The 19405-nt window shown below is 46.5% G+C and overlaps 1 protein-coding gene across 1 annotated transcript in view; it reads right to left on the bottom strand.

Annotated features, from left to right (window-relative positions):
- Positions 1-8764, bottom strand: part of SIN3A (SIN3 transcription regulator family member A) — a 66074-nt gene extending 57310 nt beyond the window's left edge. The window contains exon 1 of the mRNA XM_028706807.2: positions 8741-8764. The gene's annotated coding sequence lies outside the window, so the exon portion shown is untranslated. The remainder of the gene's footprint in view (positions 1-8740) is intronic.
- Positions 8765-19405: the final 10641 nt, after the last annotated feature.

The following is a 19405-nucleotide window of genomic DNA, read 5'->3' as shown; positions in this document are numbered from 1 at the left end:
GCGGGCTCCGGCCGGGAACGCGGCGCCGCCAACACGCCGCAGCCGGGCGCGCTTCGAGGACCCCCGGCTGACGCCGCCGCGCGCCAGACAAACGCAGGCGAGCAGCGCCAGAGCGCGCGCTCTCGGGAGGAAGGCGGGCGGCCCCGGGGCAACAGGTTGCCAGAGCTACCATACGGCCGCGAAGTAGAAATGCCCGCAAAAAACAGTCGCCGGGAATAATTTCTGAAAATGCTGGTGCGCAGAAGGTCCGACAGCTTGGGGTTAGGAAAAACATTTATCAAGTCCCCCTTGTGTTTACGGGGATTTCCAAAGGATTGCCAGCATTCACGTTTCTAGCCTCTGGCAATAAAGAACTGTTGCAAGCCTATGCATTCTTACCTCGGAATAACTCCTGCTCTGTTCAGTGGTCCTTACTTCCAAGGAAACATGTATAGACTTGTACCACCTATTTAAGTCAGTCACAGAATTTAAACTTCACAGAGTTTGATACCCTGAGAATACTCAATTGGGTCTCCTGACTGTTTTCATTGTCACAGGCAACCAACCCCAGAAAATATTGAATTCTTAAAAACATTCAGGACACCTTGCCAGCATCATGAGAGCCAATTCCCAAAGAATTGTCCCAAACCAAGTACTGTACACACAAGACCAGTTGAACACAGCAAGCTGCAGTGTTACATAGAAATTCAGTCCTCACAATGATCGCTATAGATCTGCAGTCCAAAAACTACTTTGCTTCCTATCTGTCCTCTTTTTAATATATACACTGGGGAAGCAAAAAGAGAGCCCAGCCACCAAAACAACGCTAAGTATGTTTTAAAAATGTGTATAGTTAGCTTGCAAATGCTCTCCCCCACCCCCAAACTTTAATGCTGGTGCATCATCACACGAGAGATTTATGTACACAATGACTGGTTTGGGAAATTGCAGTCTTAGAAAACTCATTTACTCTTACATCAGCTTTGCTTTTTTCCGGAGGTAAGACACCTGCCCATCCTCAACCTACATTCATGTACACTCACACCTGAACATCCAGTTTAAAGGGTAGCAACACAACCTGCCTCTCCAAGTCAATGATGTATGTCTTGAGTCGCAGTTCTGATCAAATGAAATGCATTATAGAATTGTAGAGTTGGATGGGTCCATGGCGGACTTCTAGTCCAGCCCCTGCAATGCAGGAATCTTTTTGTCCAATGTGAGGCTTGAACCCACAACCCTGAAAGAGTCTCATGCTCTACCAGCTGAGCTACCCAGGCTCTGACATGTAGGAGTCCATTCCAAACCTTCAGGTGGCATGAGTTTATAGGCTGCTTTGCTAACAAAAACAACTTCCAGAACAGCAAAATTCTGTAAAGTACAGTTTCTCTATCATTCATTCATTCATTTATTTATTTCATTTATATACCACCTTCTTCTTCCAAGGAGCTCAAGGCGGTGTATGAAGTTTGTAACCACTGCATTAAACCAATGATTTTCCAGCTAGGAACTCCTTAGAAGAGGGCATAATGTTTCTGATGCTCCCAGTGCCATGAAAATATACTCAGAACTGTGTGTGAGTGAAAGTATCAAAAGACGGGGCTCAATATGTGTGTTTCTCTACAAAAAAAGAGCACAGGTGCAGCAAAATGCACAGACCACCAGTCACTGGTACGATGAACATTCTCTCCTGCTGTGTGGGTCTGGTTCCATGTCTTAATGCATCCTCTTGCCTATTTATGTATACATATACACACTACAAGGGACGCGGGTGGCGCTGTGGGTAAAAGCCTCAGCGCCTAGGGCTTGCCGATCGAAAGGTCGGCAGTTCGAATCCCCGCAGCGGGGTGCGCTCCCGTTGCTCGGTCCCAGCGCCTGCCAACCTAGCAGTTCGAAAGCACTCCCGGGTGCAAGTAGATAAATAGGGACCGCTTACTAGCGGGAAGGTAAACGGCGTTTCCGTGTGCGGCTCTGGCTCGCCAGAGCAGCGATGTCACGCTGGCCACGTGACCCGGAAGTGTCTCCGGACAGCGCTGGCCCCCGGCCTCTTGAGTGAGATGGGCGCACAACCCTAGAGTCTGTCAAGACTGGCCCGTACGGGCAGGGGTACCTTTACCTTTACCTTTATACACACTACAGATGCAAAAGAAAACAGCCCATCTACATTATGGAATGGCAGAAACCACAGAGCAACAAGAAGAAATGGAATTAGGCAGCTCACTACATCCATAAGCCAGACACTTGGCCTGCCAAGCTCAGTCCTGTCCACGGACGAGCAGCAGCTCTCCAGGGTTTCAGGCAGGGAGATGCCAGGGACTGAACCTGGTGTCTTCTGTGTGCAAAAACAGCAGCTCTATTGCTGAGCTATGGTCCTTCCACATTTGCATGCTCCCCAAAAAATTATTCTTGCAACTGCATCTTGTAGGGACTTCTTGAGCTGCTTGACATAGAATGGTCAGAAGCAATGTTTTTTCTGGGGGTACTCAAGGATATGCAGTACTGGCACCTATTTTCTTTTTTAAAAAGCACTGGTCAGAAGGGAAATGGGCTAGCACCCAAATCAGGGAGAAGTCTCTCCCATGTGTGATTTCATGCAAAGCTTTGGTCTGAGAGAACCAAGGTACAGCTGTAATGGAATGGAGTATCCCGAGAGAAGGCATGGCTGGCTAGGACACTGAATACAAGCACTCCACAAGGCACAATTACATTACAGTTCCTGCTTAAAAACAAGAAGTGATTGTTTACTCCCCTAACCTAAGGCTGTGGACATAGCGTGTCTTGATTTTAGTAAGGCTTTTGACAAAGTCCCCCATGGTGTTTTTGCAAGGAAGCTGGTACAATGTGGGTTGAAAGAAGTATCTGTTAGGGGCATTTGTAGCTGCTGACCAAACCCGAAGAGTACTCCTTGTCATCCTGGGAAAAAGTAACAAGAGCTGTTTGACAGTGGCACAGACTTCCTCAGGAGGTGATGGACTCTCCTTCCTTGGAGGTTTTTAAGCAGAAGTTGGATGACCACCTGACATAGATGTTTTTGCTAAGATTCCTGCATTGCAGGAGGTTGGACTAGATGACTCTTGGGGTCCCTTCCAACTATGCAATTCTAGGATTCCACCCAGCTGTCCTAGTAGTTACATATTAAACTCACCCACTCCTTCCAACAATGATATCTGGGCCAGATCAAAGGGCAGGAAGGTGACACAATCTCTGCTTATGCCCAAGTTCATCACAGCATACATGAGAGGAGGCTGCTTCTTGGATTTCAGATCCACTATTTGGGAGCATGATTTTATCCTGGAAGCAGCAAACACAAGCAAGCATTGCCCAAGAAGCTCCAAAGTGCTTCAACAAATCCCATAATTGTGAAGATGGCAGCCACACATGCTCAGAGCATTGCTTGTCCACACATTTTCCCACATGGATAAAGCTACTAGCAATTAAGCCGCTTCCGTCACCAGGAACACCTCCGACTTGCAGCTGCTGCACAGCAGACGCTCACATTAGCCTGACTCTTAAAAAAAAAAGAAGTAAAAATAAATCAGCCAACATGACTGGGCTTGAATTAATAGAAACTCTGTCCCTCAGAAGACGGCGCCTAAACTAAATGTGGGGAAATAATTATATTCACTTAGCTGGAAATCTCTAGGATTTGATTCAGTGCGATGGCTTTAAAAAGGTAGAGAAAAGTGGACTAATTCATGGATAACCAAGTCTGCCATCAGTGATTGGCCACATTAGCTACATAAAACCTCCACAACTAAAAGCACCTGTGAGTATCAGCTCCTGAGGACCACTGCCTTCATGCCCTTCTCATAAACATGACAGAAAAAGCAGATCGGCCCAGTGTTTGAAATTAGCCAGGCACATTTTGCACCTGGCTTTCAACCACTTGCAACCAAGTGAAGATGCCTGGGCGCCAGGATGGCATCTAGGGATCATTGGCTCTGAACTGTTTTCATACACTAATATCCCATTTTGTAGAATTCCGTTTTATCTGCAAAATCAGAATGAATTTCTGGAACCAAATTGCTTTTTCTGTTCTGCCTGAACAGGGCGGAATAGGCCAATATATATGCAGACTGTCCCTCAATCAAGTGACTTTTCTTCTTTAAGTTCTCCAAGCTCTTAACCTAGCTCAAGGTTGGCAGTGAACTAGCCAGATGGTTAACTGAGAATCATAGCCAGCCCATCATATGAAAAATAGGACTTTAGAGCCATCTTGCCCACAAAATGGCAACTATACATTCCATTTTGGTGACCACAATCTTGGTTTAAGGCAGTGGTTTTTCAGCAAGTGTGCCATGGCACCCTGGGGTGCCTTGATTAACAGTCAGAGGTGCCGTGGGCAACACTGCCCTCTGTCCCTCCCTCCTCTGATGCCCTTTCATGTCTCTGCTGCCCAAAGGCTTGCACAGCTGTTTGTTGCAGCAGCCCTGGCTATTTGACACCTTGGTTATCTATGTAACACTATTGAAAACGCTGGTCCAATTCTGTGGGGGGGTTTCTCCCAAAAGCTGTGTTCTAGACCAGAGCTTTCAAAACTTTTCATGTTGGTGACACATTTTTTAGACATGCATCATTTTGTGACACAGTAATTCAGTTTTACTAGCAAACCGGAGGTTAAACTAACCTCTTTCCAGCCCCGGGAGGAGCACAGGGAGCATTCGTGTGACACACCTACACACTGCAGCCAATACAATGTGTCATGACACACATTTTGGAAAGCTCTGCGCCAGACAGTTGGGATCCAGACTGAGGAAACCTGCATCCAAATCCTTACACAACCATGAAATTCACTGGGTGTTACCTCAGCCTGCAATGGCATCGTCACACAACAGCTATCATAAAGTTACGAAGGTAGGGAAGACACGGATGAAATAATATTGTCCCACTGAAGCTTGTTTAGTTCTCCTAAGTAACTTTTGCCCCAAGCTCTTGATGTTTTATTGCCTCCCTGCACCGTACCGGTTCTGACACCCCAACACCACCAAGAGGAAAAGGAGATCCTTCAAAATTTTGCAGGCAACAAAAGAAAAATGCTGAAGTCTGAAAGAGAGAAAGAGTTACGTATGATTGTCAAAGACCAGTGGAGCAAGAGTAAAAACCACTTCCTGTTGAGATCAAGGAGTTAAAAAACAACTTGAAACCTACCACTTGAACTTAACAGGGTTGGATTTGACTCCTCATAAAACAGTCCTCTGCTTTGATTTACAGACTGAACTCCAGGAGAATTTACTGCCCCTAAAGACTAGAAAAGATTGCTTTGAAGAACAGAAGACACGCCGTGCTGGATCAGGCCAAAGGCCCACCCCGTCCAGCATCTTGTCCTCCTTGCAAGAGCCACCCAGATGCCCATCAGGGGAAGCTCACCAAAAGAGCATGAGGAGCACTCTGTTCACCTGCAAATCCAGGTAACTGATATTCAGGAGATGCCGCCTCCAAGAGGGTCATTGTAATGGTCATTGTGGCTACTAGCTACTGAGAGCCTGCTCTTCCCTGAGTTTGTTTAAACCCCTTTCCTTTGCAAAGCCTCCATCCAAGTTGGTGGCCACAACCCCCCACTCAGCCACAAAGCTCCCTGGGTGACCTTGGGCCAGTCACCTTCCTCACTAGGTTGTTGTATGGATCAAATTAGGAAGATAACCATGTACAACCACCTTGAGCTCATAGGAAGATAAAGGTGGCATATAAATGCAGTACATAAATAAACAAAGTGTGCTGTGTGAAAAAGTCCTCTGTCTATCCTGAATCCTCCAACATTTGGCTTCATGGGACAACCCCACTGGGTTCCACTTTCTCCATGAGATGCATAATTTCATATACAGTCGTACCTCGGCTCCCAAACGCCTTGGGAGTCTAACGTTCTGGCTCCCGAACAATTGAAAACCAGAAGTGAGTGTTTCAGCTTTCGAACGTTCTTTCGGAATCCAAACGTCTGCTGGGGCTTCTGCAGCCAATCAGAAGCCGTGCTTTGGAAGCTGAACATTTCAGAAGTCGAACAGACTTCTGGAACAGATTCTGTTCCACTTCCGAGGTACGACTGTACCTCTATAATATGCTCCCTAATACTCACCTTCCCCCACGAACCCCCAAATGTTGCAAAAAAAAAACAAACCCATATGGGAGTTATCTGTCAGGCTTCGTATTATTGTTGTTGTTGTTTTAAAGCAGCCTTATGGGTGAAGCCATGCCTCACCTAGGAGCAAAGGATGACAGAGACTCATCAAGGGCCTTCTCAGGGGTCCTGGAGCTGGTGAGGAAACACAGGGGCAGGCAGGACAAACACTGAGGGGGAAATGAAAGGCGCCCACAGCATTCAAAAGTATTTGGCATTCAAGTCATGATGGAAGAAGGGAACAGAGCAACCAGCAAAGATGCCTTACATTAAGTCAGACTGTGGGTCCACCAAGCTCAGCGGCTCCTCAAGCATCTCTCCCTGCCCTTCCAGCAGATGCCAAGGATGGGACCTGGCCCTTCTGCATGCAAAGCAACTGTTCTCTCCAGGAACAACTTTTAATCCAGAGCCCCCAAGACACATAGGCACAAGCCACAATGCTGGCTGTTCATCAGCCTCCACCTCTTTTTCTTGTACAAGGAAGAAGATGTGTCCTAGCCCTCCCTGAGGTTCTGCACAAGGCAGGGTGGAGAGATGAGCTTTGTTGTGGCAGCTCTTGCAGGAAGGTGGCAGAGAGTCCCAGATTCCTCTTCTGAAAGGCAAAAGCGCCAAGAGCTCTGCTCCATCCCACCCCAAGCCCATCCGTCTCTGGGCATCCCACAAGCTTTCTCCCTGGCCTCTGGGGTTCCTATACCTCCCCTAAATCTGGATGCTTCCTATCTTTGCGACAGTCAATAGTGACTCTTCCATGACTCTAACTAACCCCCACCCATACCATTTCTACTCCAATGGGCAAAGAGAGACGCTATTTGAGCCAATGGTATAGCAGAACTGATGGCGAGAGAAACCGGCTCTGCTTCTACCTAGCCTTCGCCAACCTGGCGCCCTCCAGATGCACTGAACTATAACTCCCACATAGTTCCATCTGGAGGGTGCCCGGTTGAGGAAGGCTGAAGTACCTGCGATTCCACAGGTCGGATGTTCCCTTTCTGTTTCCTAGAGGCACAAGAGCAGCCCTCCAGGATCAGCCACTGCACCGGACGCCGGGCAGCCGATTCCTCTGCAGATGTACTGCTTCTGCACATGGAGGACTCAACGGCCTTTAGCGCACCGACCCCTCGTGCAACTCAAGCCTGCCGAAATGTCGCGAGGGAGCACGATTCCTGGGCCGGCTCCTTAGATCGCTCCTATCCTACTCCTCCCCTGCAACCGAATTGCAGTTTCACTTCCGGGATGCTTTCAAACAGCCGTCACCTCCCCCTCCCCCAACCATAACAGGGAAGGAGGCGGAGCACGTTTTCCGCCCTGCCCCAATCCGCTTCAAGGAGAAAGGCGCGCTCCCTCGCCGCTCCCCTCGGGAATTACGAGTCACATTCTTGACCAACGGCACGATCCGAATTGCGGCGGCGCCTCCCCCGCCCTGGAAGCTCGGCCCTCTTCGACGAGATGGCAGCGGGAGGGGCCATCCCGGCCAGAGCGCGGCGTCCCGCCTCCAAATCCACGCACTTCGGGGGGGGGGGGAGCTGCCCGTCAAAGCTGCGCCGTAAACAACGGAGACCGCCGTCCCTCTTCCTGCCCAGCCCCGCGAAACGCAGCGCCGTCTCCTCCCGAGCAAACGGGCGCGAGGGGAGGGGAGAGAAAGACCTCCGAATGGGCCGCCCTCCCGCCCGCTTCTCTTCCCGTTGCCTTGGTTGTTTTCCCAGCACCCCGTTCACACGCACACCCAAAAAGCAGCCAAGCCCCGCGTATGATTTAAGTGATTAAAAAAATAATACGGCGATCCCCTCGGCAATCGCACGCCAGCCAGGTTTTTGTGGGAGGTTTTGCGCCTCCTCCCGTTGTGGGAAAATCGGGACGCCACGTTAAAGAGACTCCCTTCCCCCGTGGGAGCGGGAGAGGTAATGCGAAGGCGGCCGGCGGATCTGGCAAGCGAGCCACCCAGAAGCCAGCCGCGCGAGGAGGAGACGAAGTGCCACAACTCCGCGTTAGTTGCAAGGAGGGCGCCCGCCAGGCGAGCGAGGCGCGCCATCCCGGCACAGGCGCCACCGGGGGAACACTCGTCCGCCCGGCAGCGAGCGAGGATGGAGCGCGGCGGAAAACGAAATCGGAAGCGAGACTTCCCCGCGGAGGGGGGGGGAGCAGCCGCGGATCCCCAGACACGCGACACACGCGATTCGGCCACAGAATGACGCTCCCCGGCTAGTAACAGCCGTCCTCCCGCCCCGCCAGGAAAAGGGGCGGAGGGAGCAGCGTCGCGACCACATCCGGCCCGGGAGCCGGTGCGCGGCGGGCTTCCAACTCTCCCCGCCGGCCCGAGGCCAGAAGCGGGCGCTGCAAGCCCGCCCTTGCCCCTCTGTCCCCCGGCAGCGCTTTGGCTTCGGGGGAAAGAGGGGCGAGGGGGGCGCCGAGAGGCGGAGGGTCCCTCGCTCCTCCCTCGGCCGCTTTGGGACAGAGCGGAATCCGGAGAGAAGGCGCCGCGCCCGGCGGGCAGGCAGGCAGGCAGGCGAGCGAGCCAAGCCCCCGCCGCCCTCCCCACCTCGCGGCCCGGCTCCGCAGCCCCTCCCCCGCCAGCCAAGGCCTTCCGAACTCGCGCGCCCCCCGCTTTCCAAAGGGCACCTCGGGGGGACGCGCTGGGAAGCAGCTGTTACTTACCCTCCAAGCCGGACGAGGAATCCTGAATGGGAGGGAACGCCCCCCGAAGCGGATTGGCTGCTGTCGGAAGAATCGCGGTGCTTGGGGCGGGGACTGAGCCGACACAGTTAGGCCACGCCCTCCGGAGCGCCCGGGCTCCGCGCGGGAAGGCGGCTTCCGGCCGGTGAGCGGCCGAAGGAACTCCGGGAGGCCCCTGGGCTGCAGAAGCGCTTTCCCGCCTGCTCCAGGGGCGTCCAGCTGGGCTCCCCGAGAACAGGAGCGGAGCGGCTGCCGGATCCTCTTCCCACCGCGGCCAAGCAGATGCCCCCGGGGGAAACCCGCAGGCAAGATGCCGCCCAAGAGCCCCCTCCCGCCCCGCCAACAGCCTCTTCCGCCAGTTCGTCGGTGGGGAAAGTGCTGCACTTTCTCTGTCCTGAATCTTTCACCGTTCAGCCTCGTTGGGTGTCCCTGAGTCTGAGTATTGTGAGAGACGGGAGAGCAACGTTTCTCGATCCACTTTCTCTGTACCATAAACTCTAGGACTTTATAAACTCTAGGACTGCAATATCTGATTTTCAACATGATGATATATCACCAATCAAACACCATGATATACTGATATATCATGATGTCTGAAATAAGAATGGAGCTATGTAGAGGCATTGGCTGGTTTCACGGTTTCCCCCCACATCAGCGCCTAGGACTTGCCATGGTCGGCGGTTCGAATCCCCGCGGCGGGGTGAGCTCCCATCCTTCGGTCCCACCTCCTGCCCACCTAGCAGTTCGAAAGCACCCTTAAAGTGCAAGTAGATAAATAGGTACCGCTTTATAGCGGGAAGGTAAACGGCGTTTCCGTGTGCTGCTCTGGTGCCGGTTCGCCGGAGTGTCTGCGGACAGCGCTGGCTCCCGGCCTCTTAAGTGAGATGAGCGTACAACCCTAGAGTCTGTCAAGACGGGCAGGGGTACCTTTACCTTTAACACACATTATTATTTTATCACTATTAAATTTGTATGTCGCCCTATACCTACAGGACTCAAGGTGGATCACACTCATTTGTTGTTGTTTAATCGTGTCTGACTCTTCGTGACCCCATGGACCAGAGCACGCCAGGCACTCCTGTTTTCCACTGCCTCCTACAGTTAGATAAAACTCATGCTGCTGGCTTCGAGAACACTATCCAACCATCTCGTCCTCTGTCGTCCCCTTCTCCTTGTGCTCTCCATCTTTGTTGGCAAGGTGATATCTCTACTTTTTAAGATGCTGTCTAGGTTTGTCATTGCTTTTCTCCCAAGAAGCAGGCGTCTTTTAACTTTGTGACTGCTGTCACCATCTGCAGTGATCATGGAGCCCAAGAAAGTAAAATCTCTCACTGTCTCCATTTCTTCCCCTTCTATTTGCCAGGAGGTGATGGGACCAATGGCCATGATCTTCATTTTTTTGATGTTGAGCTTCAAACCATATTTTGCGCTCTCCTCTTTCACCCTCATTAAAAGGTTCTTTAATTCCTCCTCACTTTCTGCCATCAAGGTTGTTGATATTTCTTCTGGCAATCTTAATTCCGGCTAGGGATTCATCCAGCCCAGCCTTTCGCATGATGACTTCTGCATATAAGTTAAATAAGCAGGGAGACAATATACAGCTTTGTCGTACTCCTTTCCCAATTTTGAACCAATCCGTTGTTCCATATCCAGTTCTAACTGTAGCTTCTTGTCCCACATAGAGATTTCTCAGAAGACAGATGAGGTGATCAGGCACTCCCATTTCTTTAAGAACTTGCCACAGTTTGCTGTGGTTGACAGTGACAGTTTGCTGTGGTTGACAGAGCTGTTTGACAGTGGAATTTGCTGCCAAGGAGTGTGGTAGAGTCTCCGTCTTTGGAGGTCTTTAAGCAGAGGCTTGACAACCATATGTCAGGAGTGCTCTGATAGTGTTTCCTGCTTGGCAGGGGGTTGGACTCGATGGCCCTTGTGGTCTCTTCCAACTCTATGATTCTATGATTCTATGACACAGTCAAAGGCTTTTGCATAGTCAATGAAGCAGAAGTAGATGTCTTTCTGGAACTCTCTAGCTTTCTCCATAATCCAGCGCATGTTTGCAATTTGGTCTCTGGTTCCTCTGCCTCTTCTAAATCCAGCTTGCACTTCTGGGAGTTCCCGGTCCACATACTGCTTGAGCCTACCTTGTAGAATTTTAAGCATAACCTTGCTAGCGTGTGAAATGAGTGCAATTGTGTGGTAGTTGGAGCATTCTTTGGCACTGCCCTTCTTTGGGATTGGGATGTAGACTGATCTTCTCCAATCCTCTGGCCACTGCTGAGTTTTCCAAACTTGCTGGCATATTGAGTGTAGCACCTTAACAGCATCATCTTTTAAAATTTTAAATAGTTCAGCTGGAATATCATCACTTCCACTGGCCTTGTTATTTGCAGTGCTTTCTAAGGCCCATTTGACTTCACTCTCCAGGATGTCTGGCTCAAGGTCAGCAACCACACTACCTGGGGTGTACGAGACATCCATATCTTCCTGGTATAATTCCTCTGTGTATTCTTGCCACCTCTTCTTGATGTCTTCTGCTTCTGTTAGGTCCTTACCACTTTTGTCCTTTATTATGGTAATCTTTGTACGAAATGTTCCTTTCATATCTCCAATTTTCTTGAACAGATCTCTGGTTCTTCCCATTCTGTTGTTTTCCTCTATTTGTTTGCATTGCTCGTTTAAGAAGGCCTTCTTGTCTCTCCTTGCTATTCTTTGGAAATCTGCATTCAATTTCCTGTATCTTTCACTATCTCCCTCGCATTTTGCTTGCCTTCTCTCCCCCGCTATTTGTAAGGCCTCATTGGACAGCCACTTTGCTTTCTTGCATTTCCTTTTCATTGGGATGATTTTCGTTGCTGCCTCCTGTACAATGTTACGAGTCTCCATCCATAGTTCTTCAGGCACTCTGTCCACCAAATCTAAATCCTTAAACCTGTTCCTCACTTCCACTGTGTATTCATAAGGGATTTGACTTAGATTGTATCTTACTGGCCCAGTGGTTTTTCCTACTTTCTTCAGTTTAAGCTTGAATTTTGCTAAAGGAGCTGATGATATGAGCCACAGTCAGCTCCAGGTCTTGTTTTTGCTGACTGTATAGAGCTTCTCCATCTTTGGCTACCCATCTGGTGATGTTCATGTGTAGAGTCGTCTCTTGTGTTGTTGGAAAAGGGTGTTTGTGATGACCAGCTTGTTCTCTTGACAGAACTCTGTTAGCCTTTGCCCTGCTTCGTTTTGATCTCCAAGGCCAAACTTGCCAGTTGTTCCTTTTATCTCTTGATTCCCTACTTTAGCATTCCAATCCCCTATAATGAGAAGAACATCCTTCTTTGGTGTCACTTCTATAAGGTGTTGTAAGTCTTCATAGAATTGGTCAATTTCAGTTTCTTCAGCACCAGTAGTTGGTGCATAAACTTGGATTACTGTGATGTTAAAAGGTCTGCCTTGGATTTGTATCGGGATCATTCTATCATTTTAGAGATTGCATCCCAGCACAGCTTTCGCCACTCTTTTGTTGACTATGAGGGCCACTCCATTTCTTTTACGGGTTTCTTGCCCACAGTAGTAGATATGATGGTCATCCGAACTGAATTCGCCCATTCCTGTCCATTTTAGTTCACTGATGCCCAGGATGTCAATATTTATTTTTGCCATTTCATTTTTGACCACATCCAACTTACTCAGGTTCATGGTTCTTACATTCCAGGTTCCTATGCAATATTTTTCTTTACAGCATTGGACTTTCCTTTCGCTTCCAGGCATATCCGCAAGTGAGCGACCTTTCGGCTTTGGCCCAGCCGCTTCATCAGTTCTGAATCTACTTGTACTTGTCCTCCGCTCTTCCTCAGTAGCATGTTGGACGCCTTCTGACCTGAGGGGCTCATCTTCCAGCGTCATAATTTTTATATGCCTGTTGTCTTTGTCCATGGAATTTTATTGGCAGGGATACTGGAGTGGATTGCCAGTTCCTGTTCCAGGTAGATCATGTTTGGTCAAAACTCTCCACTATGACCTGTCCATCTTGGGTGGCCCTGCACGGCATAGCTCATAGCTTCTCTGAGTTATTCAAGCCCCTTCGCCACGGCAAGGCAGTGATCCATGAAGGGGCTCACACTCATAATAAATAGCAAAGGTCCCCAAAATACTGGCAGACTCTATTTTTTTTATTATTTTTTTCAAATAATATTTATTCAGAGTTTCATGAATACACATAAAAAAACCCCAACCCTAACCCAAAAAGAAAAACAAAAAAATAGAAAAAGAAAAAAGAAAAAATACAAATCTCAAATTACAGTTTTTCATTTGCCTAATTCTTGAACCTCCTCACACCTCCCTTTTTGTATTCTAGTTTAGTTCGTTATTTCAGCAAATTCTTCCCATATTTCTTAATTTTAATTTAAATAATTAATCTTCACACTCTATCTTATTTATTAATCCACTTATCCTTTTCCTCTTTTAATATAACCTATTATTCAATTTACTTTACTCTCTTTAACCTTATCTTATCTTAAAAATCTTAAAATTTCAAAATCACATCACATTCATGCATTTCTCCTTAAAGTCATTTCTACTAAAGCCAATTTAGTTCCTTTCCAGCATAATCCCTCAAATTTCAATAATATTACACTAATTCCATAATTAACATAAGAAATTCCCTTCATATCTCTGATTTTCATCCAACGTCCCTTCTTCCTGGTTTCGGGTCATATCAGTCCTTTCTGTCCATTACATAGTCCATCAATCTGGTGTTCTAATATCCGAGGCCCTTAAGTCTCTTCTAGGCCCCTTCTGCAAATTTTTTTGTTCTTGTTTGTAATTACGCAGTTCTTTGTCTATTGTTAGTTTCTGGGGGAGTGGGTCCCCGAAGGGTTCCATCCAGTAATGATTTCCATTTTCCTTCATCCGATTGTCTCCTTCCCCCCAGTCCCACTCCCAATCTTCATCTTTGTAGTCCAAAAAGTATTTGTCCAAATAGTTATTCACCTGTTTCACAGTCCCACTAGAGTAAAAAGTTTCCTTGAATTCAAATACTTCCCAGCACTCTCCAAGTACAGTCTTCCAATGCAGTAGCTTTTGTTCCTGTAGAACTTTGAATCTTGTCATTTGTGTTGTATAAAGAGTAGCTACTGCCTCTTCCTTCTCCATCTGCCTTTGGACTTGCCTTGTCAAACTGGATTCCTGAGTTGATCGCTGTGTAACTTCTTTATCCTTGTTCCCTGTTAAATCATATTCACTGGCCACAGCACTCATGAAGTCCAGTTTTTCATTCATCAGGCTCATTTTCTCGGACAGCTGCTCCAGCAGAGCATTAGTCCTACCAAGGGCAGACACCAAACCTTCCTGCCAACACATTTCTGTTCGAGAGCAAGGTCAAACAGCTGTTCCCACGGCCCAAAACTCACATATGTAAGCTGTAACCGCAAACTGACAGGCTCCCTCTAGGGGACATCATTTCTATTTGTATCCATTTTTTTAAGGAAGTATCAAACAAAGAAAGTTACTTTCGATTTCAAGTCCTTTCAATTTCAAATACTTTGTTTCTTTAAAGAGCAAAAATGCAGAAGGTAGCGTTGAAGTTAGTTTGTTTCTCTTTATTTTTTTCTAGCTGTCAAAATACTCCACTTTCAATCAATGGACGTCTCAAACAGTTTCTGTCCTGACACCCCGTCCCCAGGTTTGGGACGGTGGAAACTTATATTCCTTTTCTCACTTCCTGCAGGATTAAACAGTCAAATCCCCCCCCCCCTTTTCTCCTGCTTTCAAGGGGGTTTTGTTGGTTATGGGTGCAGGAAATTTCCAAATTCAAAAGAACTTTTTATGCTATTAGGTTGCAAGGTCTTTGCTTCAATCCGTATACAAGAACGGGAGGCGGACTTCCTGTTTACACCTTCCCACTTCGTGCCTAATTCATAAATTTGCAAATTCTTAATCCGATTCTCCGTTTTTACTCACGGGTACTTGATTTAGAGTCCAAATGTCATCAGGAAAAAGTCAGTGCTCTCCGGCGATGGCTGCGCAGCTTCCCTCCATGGAAATAGCAATCGGTTCGATGCTCACCCCACTTTACTCCGGAGCCCCAAAAATGGGTTTCCTTGTGAGTAGGGGAGGCGCTCTTGGTGCTCTGCCAAACCCCACGTTCCCAGGCTTCCTCCGCCTGGGATTTCTAATGGGCCCCCGCCTTCACCGTGGTGGGAAGACCCAATTTCCACGGAGCCCGTTCCTCCGGTTGGAGGAACTCCGCCATTCGCCGATGGCGCTAACCCGGAAGTCCCAAACTACTGGCAGACTCTAGAAATGTTTCAGCACAGATATTGGCATCTTTCCCAGAACCCATATCTGAAAATGAACAATAAAATTAGTTCAAACAATTGTTTTACTTACTAAGCAAATAAAGGCATATATTTCCATTGAAAAAACGGATCAATGAAGCTCAAAGCATTGCAGGGTTGGGGAGGAGCACAGCTAGAAGTGTGCACAGCTTTAATTTAACGTTTGTGTCTATGTCCAAAAACAATTCTTCCAAATTAACCTGCTGAAAGAAAGGTTGGTTTTTATGCAAGCATCTACACCTGAACACTACAATCTAAAACCTCTTTAATTACTTATTAATTGTTGTGCCTAAAAGACTTCAATATACAGCAGCCATACTCAAATTGTCAAAATATAACAGTGAAAACTCTAATCAATGTTTTAGATATTAGGCAACTTCCAGAGGGAAAAGCCATTGCAGTTGCAACATGAAATAAGAGTCTTGTGACATCTTAAAGACTAACAGATTTATTGTGGCACAGGTTTGCAGATAAATGAAGTGTTATCCTCAGCTGGCAAACAGATTAGAGTAGATAAGAGAGAGACAGTATAAAGAATAACATCATGATTTGTGCTATATTGCCAGGTCAAAAATTATGAAATTATTTTTTAAAAAAATTATTTAATCATTTTTTCGATACAAACAACAACCGCAAAATACACTTCAACAAAAACTATATCAATAATAACACAATTTGACAATTCAGATTTAAATACACTGATATACCTATGACTGCACCTTTTAAACAATATTTTCCCACCTCTCTCTCCTCCCCCCACTTCCCCCCACTATCCGCCTTATCGCTTACCGTATTTTTCGCTCTATAACACGCATCTGACCATAACACGCACGTAGTTTTTAGAGGAGGAAAACAAGGAAAAAATATTCTAAATGAAACAGTGGATGTATGATTTTTATGGTTCATGCTGTGGCCACAGACATGTGATCTGACAGTGAGTTTGGGGTAGCCCAATGCAAAAATCCTGAGGATCCATGTGGATCCATGGTTTGTAACCACGTTTTTGCACCATTGCGGCCCCATGAAACAGTGGGTGCATGTGTTTTTTGGTGCAGGCTGTAGCCATGGAAATGCTATGTGATCTGATGGTGAATTTGGGGTGACCCAGTGCAAAAATCCTGAGGATCCATGTGGATCCGTGCTTTGTAACCACGTTTTAAGTGGGGAGGGAAGGAAAAGAACTCAAGGGACAAGGAGCACGCGTGGGGTGTGTGGAGAAGGAGCTTTTCCGCGGGGAGGAGGGAGGGAAAGAGCACTGTTGCTTTAAAGGTATACTTAAGGTATTTGCCCTGTGCCTGGGTTTTTTCCATTTAACAGATTGCAGCCTTTTCCTTCCGCTCCTTGTTTTGAGGCAGAATAGATTTGAGCAAGTGAGGAGGACTTGGATTGCAGGGGATTCGCCATTAGCTGTGTAAAAGTGCTCCTCCTTGCAGCCTGAACGATAAGCAGCCACCAGCAGCAATAGAATGGAGCACAAAAAAGCGGTAGGGGCACTAGGACCCAGACAATGCTCAAATCTATCCTGCCTGAAAACTAGCTGCTCCATCCCAGCCGAGATCTCAGCTGAGACACGGGGATTTGTGAAGTTTTCCCCTCTCCCTCCTGCCCTCCCCAGCCTTTTTTTTTACTTCCTGGTTTTCACTGCGCTGGCTCAGAGCTCGAGGTTGGTTTTATTTTGCTGCTGGTTGCTTAAATTTTATCTTTCCTGCCGTCCCTCTGCAGCCTCATTGCTCTGTTTAGAGAGCGCTCGGACTTTTGCTAGCGTCTGTCCCTCCTCCCGTGTAAGCGGCTGCTGCCGGCTTTGCTGCCATGGCTCTCCTTCCCTCCCTCCTCCCCGGCTCCAGGTCGCTTTAAAGAAAGCAAAGTGAGAGCCTCGTAGAGCGTGTAAGCGGCTCCCACTTTGCTTGACTGACGGCAGCCATGGCTCCGATCCGTGCATTCGCTCCGTAACACGCACAGGCATTTTCCCTTACTTTCTCGGAGCAAAAAAGTGCGTGTTTTGGAGCGAAATTTATGGTAAATATTTATTCCAGATTTCTTCATATTTATCCATTCTTAATTTGCGTCGACATGCAATTCGTTCATATGTAGCTAATCTGTCCATATTATCAATCCATGTGCTCAATGGAATCGTTTTCCGGCTCTTCCAATTCATCAAAAAAGTTTTTTTGCTTCTAATATAGCACGGTACACCCATTTTTTTTTTGACCCCTTGAAATCTCCCACATTTCCAGAATATAATTTAAAATTCAATTCAATTCCCCTAAATAACAATTTCTTTTTATTACTCTTACTATAAGTATCCTCACATCGCACCAAAATGATCTTATCATCATATGTACTAAGTTCGCATTTTTACTCCCACATCTCCAGCAGTTGTCTGCACTTCTTATTTTCTTCTGCTATAGTTTTGCTGGAGTCTAGTGGACTCTGAATATTATTTTCTGCTGAATAAGTCTTAGTCTTAGATCCATAGAGGCTAGTTCTGTTGATTTTATACTTGACTCCAATATATTATTTGTTGTATGTACCCCTAACTCTTCACTCCATTTTTGTCTATCATATTCTAAATCATATTTCTTCCTGTTGAGTAGGGTTTTATTTAGTGCAAGTGTAGAGTTTTTTGTTTTTGTTGCAGGGATTAAATCTTGTAGCAGCATGGGTGTTTCCGATGCTGCTATAGCCAAACTGCCTTTCCAACATATGTTTCAATTGGATGTATTGCCATTGTGTTTCACTGGTTAATCCATACTTTACTTGCAAAGTCTTATATTCCACAAATTTGTAATTTTCATCAATTAATTGATTCAATGTCAAAATACGTTTTTTCATCCAATTTTGCCAAATTATTACTTTATTTCCAATTTTTAATTTTGGGCTGGCCCATATTGTTAATTTCTCATGCTGATAGGGGTCATCTTTATTATTTTTATTTATATTCATCCAAATTTTTATAGGTGCTTTAATAGTCTCCAGGATAATAGGATATTTCATAAAATTGGAGCCAAGTTTAGTCCACCCTATAAGAGGTTCAAAGAAACTATACTCGAGAGTAGCCCAATTGGCATTCCTGCTAGCTCTCCAGTCATTAGTCTTACTCAGCAGGTAAGCCTGGTGATATAGTTCCCGATTTGGGAGACCAAAGCCGCCTTCCTTAGTTGGCAGTTGAATTTTATGTAGTGATATTTTTGGTGGCTTTGTACCCCACAGGCACAATCTAAATAGTTGATTTATTTTTTGGAAATAAAATTTGGGAATATGTATTGGTAATCCTCAAAGAATGTATAAAAGCTTTGGAACAACATTCATTCTGAGGACGTTAACCTTTCCCCAAAGGGAGAGGTTTAGAGGTCCCCATCTTTCTATAGCAAAATAAATCTCATTTATAATTTGATTCAAATTTAATTTTACAATTTGGTCTATATCTGATGAAATCATTATACCCAAGTATTTGATAAAGTCTTTGCACATCCGAAATTGATGGTTTCTATACAATGTAGCCCTTGGCCCAACTCTGATTTTGTCCAGTTTATAGAATATCCCGATATTCTGCCAAAGGTTTTTATTTTCTCCATAATTTTTGGAATTGTATCTTCTGGTTTTGTAATAAATAAAAGGTTATCATCCACAAATAATACAATTTTGTAATAATTTTTGTTGTGTTTTACACCCTTGATATGCTCATCCTGAATTATTGCTCTTGTTAATGGTTCCAGGCAGAGATTAAATAGTAATGGGGAAAGAGGACATCCTTGTCTCATTCCTCGATTTAAACTAATTAAATTTGAAATTCTTCCATTTGTCCAGAACATTGGGTTTTTATAAATCATTTTAATCCAATTACAGTATTCTATAGGGAAACCAAATTTATGTAACACAAACCCTATGAATTTATATGAATTTTTGTGAATCAAAAGAAGTGCCATGGTCAGATCACTTCCTGGTGCAACTGGACTTCTCCGCGCCCCTTCCCCTCTGCAGGGAGGTGGGACCAATTCGGATGGTCCGCCCCCACCACTTAATGGATCCAAATGGTTTCCAGAGAGTGGCAGGGGATGCTTTATCCCATGTTGATGGCCTTTCAGCTGATTCCCTGGTGGCCCGCTGGAATGCGGTGTTAACCAGGGCTATTGACTGACTGGCTCCGAAGCGCCCTCTCCAATTGCATGGAGCCCAGACAGCCCCATGGTTTTCTTCGGAGCTGAGGGTGATGAAACAATCGCTGAGACGGCTAGAGCGTCGGTAGCAGAAAACTCATTCTGAATCAGACCGGACACAGGTTAGAGTTCAATGTCGAGCCTACCAAGTGGCGATAGCGACGGTG

The sequence above is a fragment of the Podarcis muralis genome, chromosome 14 (genome assembly GCF_964188315.1).
Source record: "Podarcis muralis chromosome 14, rPodMur119.hap1.1, whole genome shotgun sequence".
Taxonomy (NCBI): Eukaryota; Metazoa; Chordata; class Lepidosauria; order Squamata; family Lacertidae; genus Podarcis; species Podarcis muralis.
This window is presented reverse-complemented; position numbering and strand designations above follow the sequence as displayed.